Consider the following 8925-nt stretch of genomic DNA (forward strand, 5'->3'; position numbering starts at 1 on the left):
CTGATTGGTCCTCTGGTCAGGTGTTGTTTGTTACCCCTCTCCAGGTGAAAGAGACATTAACCCTTAGCTATCTGTTTATGACAGCTGTTAATGGGAGAGTGTTGTACCCTGAAGACAAGATACTGGGCTAGATCAAACATTGGTCTGACTCTGTATGACCATTCTTATATGAAAATGTCAGGAAAAAACATTAAAATTACATTTTAAAGAAAAGCCCAGCATACCTCAACAAGTAGATATATTTCTTCTGGTGCTGACATTTCAAGCAAACCTGGCCCAAGGTTGAATAAAGGCAGCAATAGGCTGTCTATTAATGTATTCATCATTTTCCTTGACTTTCATGCTTTTATTGAAATTCACTCTTCCCAGGGACTGCTTAGTAACCAAAGCTGGAAGAGGATATTGGCTGTATATAGAATACCATACAAACTATACAAAGAAACTTAGGCCCAGTGACAATAAAGCAACTGTAAAGTAGCATACAGAAAAGACAACTGCACACAGGACTCTAGCTCTCTTTAGTAGAAACAAGAACTTTAAGAATTCAAACCACTTAGAGTTCTGACTACATTTAACTGTATGTTATTTCTCTAAGACAAATACTACACATTTTCATCATTAAAAAGCTTTAACAATAGCTTAGCATATTAAAAATATTTCATACATTACAGAGTGCTATTTTAAACCTCAACTTTGATGGTCATGACACCAGAGATAGTTCCTCTTGCAACTCCCTGAGACCACATGCCATGTGCCAAGAATAGGTCTGCCACCCCCAACCCCTGTGTACACCTTTGCTTCTAACTAATCCAATATAAATATTTAATTAGTGAAACTTTGACAAGCCAGCATCTCCTGTCTCCAACTGCCTGTGCCATTCTAAGCATGTTTTAACCCTTAATGCCATATACAACATCAGGAAATCAAAAACATTCACATGGAAATTTGGTTGTTTTCCCCTTCCAACTCTCTTTAGTTGGAAAAGGAGACTTGATATCCTTCCTGTGCTGTGTCAACGCACCCTTTAATGCCACCTGCCACAGCTCTTGTAATATTATAGATTCTCTGTAAGAGCATACACTTGCGTAGTGGATCTTATCCTGCAAGATATTGAGCATTTCAGTTATAGGCAGTGGACTTCCAATTCCCATCTTTATCACATAGGAAATACCCAGCACATCACAGAACCAGACCCACTGAAGGTAGAGTGTACTTAAACATATTGTTGAAGACATGTCTTCTGTGCATGTAATATGTGATGTTAAATGTATGTATGTATATATCAATACTGCCAACTCTATGTGTTCAAAAATCACAAGTCAGGCCACTCAAAATCATGACATTGTTGAGCATTCTTTATTTACATCCTGTTTTTTTAAATCTTTGGTGAACATTCAGGTCACCTTTTCAAGCATTTCTCCACAATTATAAGCACTAAAAACATATTTGCTTTTTTTAAATGAAAGCTGAGATTCTAACATAGTTACATGAGTCCAGGAGCTGGAGCTTTAAGAATATCATGAGACTGATGTGTGCATATAGATAGAAACATATACACTCTACATAATGTATACACATATATATATACACATACAAACACACATACATACACACAAGAAAATATAATTGCAATTAAATATAGTATCAATATACCAGATATGTAGTAAAATAATTGCTCAAGAATCATAGCTACCCACAAACAGATTCACAAAACAGGTTAATACAGATTTTAAAAAGTGCTTTGAGAGCCTCATATGAACAGTAATCAAAAGTATCATCTTGAGCAAGATAACGGTGTCAACTACTAAAGCAAGGTAGGCAGAGTTTGGGGCAAAGATTGCAGCTTGATTTGATCATGAATTCATGGAAATTGGAATTGGCACCTGACTGACAGCTGTACTGAGTTACCAATTTCATGTGATGATTTGCTCATCCATGCTGCCAACAGTCGACAAACTTTTAGACGAGCACACATACACTAGATTATCTATTCCCTTCTTCTAGATTCTTATGCATTCCATCACTATGGTATCTGAACTCATGGTAACATTTGTTTTTTGATAACCACTCTGAACACAAACTGTGTGTATGACACTAATTAGGTTATTCTAAAACAAAATCTGCTGTTAAGCCTGTATTTCAATGAATGGGTCACTGTATTCAAATTCTTTTAAAAGAAAAGGGAAGGGTCAGGGGTTAATTTGCAGCTACTGTAATATTTGACATTTCCAACTCCCTCTCCTTAATTTGAAATTGGGATATAGCGTTTGGGGCTCTCAGGCACATTCTTTTTATCTGCGAGCTCCTACAAGAGTGATTTTTGTGCTGGTCTATATTTAGACCCAAATATACATTCCTCTCTCTCATGCTATTTCACATAAGCAAGGCTTTTCTTGTAAATGACCCTTAGATGAAGTCTATGGGATATACAATCCATGTCTACTAAAATAAAGCACATGTAATACCTCTCTCAGAAATTTGGTTCCTAAAATAATATTCCTTTTGAAGACTAATGATAAGCTTTTTATTACGTTTAAAACCTCCTTGTAGGAAACAGCAGCCATTTTCACAGACACAATTCCCTTGGATACAGATTCCTTTCTGGCGATTCTCCTACCCCCCCATTTGCAGTTACCCATTGCTTTAAAATGGTGATTTAATGACATCCTCTCCTTTCCTGTCCATACTGCAAATGGTTCTATTAGCCATCCTCTCTGCTACCATACCGTGAAAAATACACTAAGCAGCCTCGTATTTAAACCACATACTCACAAAATTACTTTAAATTATTAGCTAAGAGAGTAACATTGTAAAGAGGGACTTCTTTCTTATGGGGCAAGAGCGAGATGGGAAAGAAAACTCTAGAAACTAACAGCTGAAAAACAGTACCTTAAATATCTAGTTTGCATGGGGCGGGGGGGAATGTGGTATCTAATTATTCTTCCTTTAACAATCCAAATACCAAGTGTGATTAGGAAAATTATTCACTGACCTCCATCCTTCAGATTAAATGAATGCATTTGTAAACTATGAGAGCTGTACCTCAGCAGTGGTATCCCTACATTACATCAAACCACAAAACTCATTCCAAGTTTTGCTTGAGTAAGTCTTGCTGCATTTGACCCAACCTCAATGCACTTGAAGTCATTTCTTCTTTTTCAGAATGTCTCTTTTAAAAGAGATATCATTGTAGAGACACAGCATCATATATATCATGTCTTATCACATTGCTTGTTTAACTAACATGTACATGTGCAACTGACTTTGGAGAAATTTCTTACACAGAAGACTTCAGTTATTTGATGAATACTCAGAACCCAAATACCTCGGGACAGATCCTCAGTTGGTATAAATTCTCATTGCTCAGGTAAAGTCTACAGAGCTATGACAATTTACATAAGCTGAACACCTGTGCCCTCAGACTGTGGATTCCAAATGTCCATCCAAATATATAGCTGAACCCTATTATTACAGTGGACCAAACCAAAAACTAGTTCTGAAAACTGAAACTTGGGAGCAGGAATGAGGTATAATTGAAATCAAGTTACATATCCACATTTTCCATCTTGGGGTCCAAGACTAAAACAAATGGATTTCACCTTTTGAGGATCCTTTGAATTCTCCCCTCTGAAGATAAAGTCAAATATTTCCATAAATTCTTCAAGATACTGTTTAATCTGAATTGTGTGTACTTGAATGACTTCCCTAGTCATTCACTCTGTATTTTCAAAACTATTTGTTCTGTTGCAAGTGCTTAAAAGTGGTGTGTCTGCTTCATTTGCATGTAAGTGTTTTTATCTAATTTTTCAAAGGTTATGGCAGCTCATGAGGACATCACTCATTCCTGAAAGTACTGTTTCTCTGTTAACTATCCTCCTTCCTTCCTCTTGCTCAATTGAACCTTAATTACTAAAAAGGCACATCAAAGATTTAAACAACATAACAGATCACACAAGGGGAGAGTGACATCATTATTTGTCACCACATGCCTGTATGGATCCTCTAGATGAAACCTTTTATTCAGCTGCCTGCAAACACACACATCATGACATTCTAGGTAAACAGTTAAAAAAAAAAGTTTTCTTGTCTATGTGTCGTGACAAATTGCAGGTATACAAAGTAGGTTCTGCTTGAAAATGTGATCAATTTGAGGCTGCAGTCCATTATTGGTGAAGTTCCTAGGCAGGAAAAGCCACTCAAATTCATGAAGCAGTGAAACTAGTTCAATACAATGTATTATAATAGTTATAGCAAATGGTAATGTAAACAGCATGGGAAAAATATATATGTAGTGCACAGTGGGGGCACATACATTCAGTATCTGGGAAATTATTGAACATATAGAGGAAGGTATCAACAAATGTAGACCCTGACCCAAAGATTTACACATATTTAGTTTTGTGCACTTCAAGTAGTTCCATTGACCAGTGGAGCTACTCCCTCCCTGCGCATTAAGTTAAACGTGCATAATTTCATGGATTTAAAGGGTAAAATTTCCTTAGTTTCACCTCCCAAATAGATCAGTAATATACATGCACAAAAGGGCAAGTGCTATTATTACTGTCAGTGACTAAGCTACTTACAGAGAATTTTTATTTTGTCTAGTTATTCCTAAGATTTCTACTTTAGGATTTGATGGACAATTCATATAGCCTGAAACACTAATTTGCCAGAGGCTAGATTATTCATGAAATGTTTAATATGGTCTCAGTACTTTTCAGTGCCAACCTAATTGTCTACAGATTCAGCTTCACAATATTATCCACAGCTGCATTCATTACCCATATGCATTAAACACTGCGTTCGTGAATAGGGTTGAACTAACATTTCTCAGACTGAGGACATTTGAAACTTCATGGAGGGTTAGTCAAATCGCTAAACTGCAAGTGTTAACAAGAAACAATTACATAAACTCCCAAGTTATAAACCAGCCCTGCCTGAAGCGATTCTTTTGAATTCCTTTCTTTCTGTGTCTGTTGCTCTCCTAATTGTCTTTAAGGAGTGGTGTTTATATTAACACCATACATCTACATGCCTTTCTTTTCCTACTTCATTGTACTTGTAAACATGAACAAAAGGTTGGTAACTGTGTAAGTAGCAAAGGAAACCTATAAGTCACAGAAATTTATTTTTTTCTATTGTAGTTCCCAGTTGCCTTCAGTGTAGTTTGATTTTTACAGATAAAGAGTGTTGAAATAATTTCCCTTTTTAACTGGCCATTGTTCAGATCTGAAGAGGAAAAACATCTATGAACAGTGAGTCAAGTGTTTAATTAATGTAAGGCCCTGTTCATGAAATAATGCCTCCTAGGAGTTCAACTGAGTAAAGGAAGAAAGGCTGTCACTGTGTGTGTATGATTTTATATTTTCAGTACTTTTCCTTCTGAAGTTTTTTGTTTTCTCTTTATGATATTGGTAGGATAATTTATTAGGGCTTTAAGTTTGCACTAAAATTTTGTTTACAGGGTCCTAAGTGATAAAAAGGGAAGAGCTTTTTTATGAGATCTAATGAAGTTTCAGTCTATTCAGTTTCTTAGTGAAAATGTGCTGTAATTGAAAAATCTGTTCTTAGTTTAAATCCAGTTAAAACAGAAGGGAATGAACTTGAATATGATCAAACAGTTTGTGAAAGACTTTTTTGGCCGGTCTGGGGGGAAGTAAGGAAGAATGCAGTGGTTTAATAAAAATGGAGTATGACTGGTATCCTTTAACATTTCCTGGAGTCTTTCTGTACTTCATGTTCTAGACTTGAGCAGGGAATGGGACCTGAAAGAAATTCTCAAGTCTTCTTTCTTGCCTCACTCCCAAGATAACTATCTTTCTGCAAGACAGACTGCCTCTGACATAAGCCTTTCCAAAAGTACAACAGGGTCTGATCCACAGCTAACTGAAGTCCATGAGAATCTTTCCAATTACTTCAGTGAGCTCTGGATCAGACCCAGTCTGCATAAAAACATCCTAGAACAACCCATTTGCTAAAAGACTGCCCCTCTCTTAATTCCACTAGAATGTCTTTCAGCCTCAGGGCTATCTCCGTTTAACTTGGACTACTAGAAAAAAAGCCTCTACTGTTATTTGAAATTATTATGGTCAATTCAGACAGCTACCCACACAAGTGAAAGTCAGCTAAATCCTGATGAGGCAAATGAAGTCTTTGTTTATTTCTCATGTCATGTAGTGTCATTGTTCATCATGTTAATTGCTTTCATCCTGTCATGTTCTCTTTTGATGTGGCAAAATGTAACTTAAAATGGTGCTGTGAAATGGGTCAGGACACAACATAAACCTCATCAATTAACTCAAAGCTTTCATTTGCATCAGAAAGTCACTAGCTGTTTGGATTGTGATAATTTGGACATCCCCAAAGTGAATTTACTATAAAGGATGGAGGCAGCATGAATAGGAGACAAGTTTCCTGGTCAGTTTGCAGATATTTCAGAAGTATAACAAACTGCAGAATGAAAACACATACAGAGGTTCCTTCAATACCCTATCTTGGAAAAAAATATGGCAAGGAAGGACTATATTATGGGAGGTGGCTGTACTGTAATGTCAACAGTACAAGAAATGAAAACCAATAAAAAATTAGAAAATGTGAACAGCATTGATAGGAAATAGGTTTGTGTGAGAGAACCCAGTTTAGATGTATGCTAAAAACAACAGTAAGTTCTGTAACAAACCTCAGGCCATGTCTACACTATGGGCACTATCTGCAATGTTGTAGCTATGTCGCTGGAACCCTGGAATGTAGACACAGACAACAGTGACAGAAGGGGTTTTTCCATTACTGTAGGAACTCTACCTCCCCAAGTGATAGTAACTAGATCAACTAAAGAATTCTTCCTTTGACCTAGCTGTGTCTCAATACAGGGTTAAGTCCACATAACTATAGCACGCAGACTCACACATGAGTGCCACAGCTATGTCAACCTACATTCTAAGTGCAGACCAGGCCTCAGTGGCGTAGCAGTGAGATCCTAATAGGAATCAAAGGCTGCCCTGTTAGTAATATATCCTCCTTTAAATCCAATTAAAACTGTGAAATTTGCTATTGCCCTACTGCATTTTAATGATACCAAAATGCTCGGTGTAATTGGCATAATATAAGAATTAGATATCCCTTGGCAAAAAAACAACTGTGTTTCAATATTTGTTGCAGCTGAATAGGGAAGATCGGAAATCTCAATGTGAATCCTTTGCATGCCATCAGTCATTGCTCATGACACAAACAAGGCTCCACCAAACCTTTGACTTGTCCCTCTTGGGTGGCCCTACCAGGAGTTAGAACTCTTGCTGGCATAGCTCTCAGTGTCATTTGAACACACAAGCTTTCCCATCATGTTGTTATAACCTATTCCCAGATTTGGACCTTAGCGTCCAAAATATGGGGGTTAGCATGAAAACCTCCAAGCTTAGTTACCAGCTTGGACCTGGTAAAGCTGCCACCACCCAAAAAATTAGAGTGTTTTGGGGCACTCTGGTCCCCCCCAAAACCTTCCCTGGGGACCCCAAGACCCAAATTCCTTGAGTCTCACAACAAAGGGGAATAAACCATTTCCCTTCCCTTCTCCCTTTCAGGTGTTCCCTCCCTGGGTTCCTGGAGAGATATACAGAAGCAAGCTCCGTGAATCTAAACAGAGGGATTCCACCCTCCCTATTTCCAGTCCTGGAAAACAGAAGTACCAAGAGCTAATCTCTCTTCCCCCCTCACCCAGAGGGAATGCAAAGTCAGGCTAGTAAATCTAACACACACAGATTTCCCCCTGAGTTTTTCCTCCCACCAATTCCCTGGTGAGCACAGACTCAATTCCCTGGAATTCCCCACTAAAGAAAAACTTCAACAGGTTTTAAAAAGAAAGCTTTATGTAAAAAAGAAAGAAAAAATACATAAAAATGGTCTCTCTGTATTAAGGTGACAAATACAGGGTCAATTGCTTAAAAGAAATATGAATAAACAGCCTTATTCAAAAAGAATACAATTCAAAACACTCCAGCAACTACACACATGTAAATACAAAAAAAACATATAAACCACATATTTAGGTCACATTAACACCACCCTATATCGAAAACCTACCGACCGCTATGCCTACTTTCATGCCTCCAGCTTCCATCCCGGACACATCACACGATCCATTGTCTACAGCCAAGCACTGAGGTACAACCACATCTGCTCTAACCCCTCAGACAGAGACCAACACCTACAAAATCTCCACCAAGCATTCTCAAAACTACAATACCCGCACGAGGAAATAAGGAAACAGATCAACAGAGCCAGACATGTACCCAGAAGCCTCCTACTGCAAGACAAACCCAAGAAAGAAACCAACAGGACTCCACTGGCCATCACATACAGCCCCCAGCTAAAACCCCTCCAACGCATCATCAAGGATCTACAACCCATCCTGGACAATGATCCCACACTTTCACAGGCCTTGGGTGGCAGGCCAGTCCTTGCCCACAGACAACCTGCCAACCTGAAACATATTCTCACCAGTAACTGCACACCGCACCATAATAACTCTAGCTCAGGAACCAATCCATGCAACAAACCTCGATGCCAACTCTGCCCACATATCTACACCAGCGACACCATCACAGGACCTAACCAGATCAGCCACACCATCACTGGTTCATTCACCTGCACATCCACCAATGTAATATACGTCATCATATGCCAGCAATGCCCCTCTGCTAGGTACATTGGCCAAACTGGACAGTCTCTACGGAAAAGGATAAATGGACACAAATCAGACATTAGGAATGGCAATATACAAAAACCTGTAGGGAAGCACTTCAACCTCCCTGGCCACACTATTGCAGACCTTAAGGTGGCCATCCTGCAGCAAAAAAACTTCAGGACCAGACTTCAAAGAGAAACTGCTGAGCTTCAGTTCATCTGCAAATTTGACACCATCAGCTCAGG

This window comes from Gopherus flavomarginatus, chromosome 3 (assembly GCF_025201925.1).
Source record: "Gopherus flavomarginatus isolate rGopFla2 chromosome 3, rGopFla2.mat.asm, whole genome shotgun sequence".
In the NCBI taxonomy this organism is placed as follows: domain Eukaryota; kingdom Metazoa; phylum Chordata; order Testudines; family Testudinidae; genus Gopherus; species Gopherus flavomarginatus.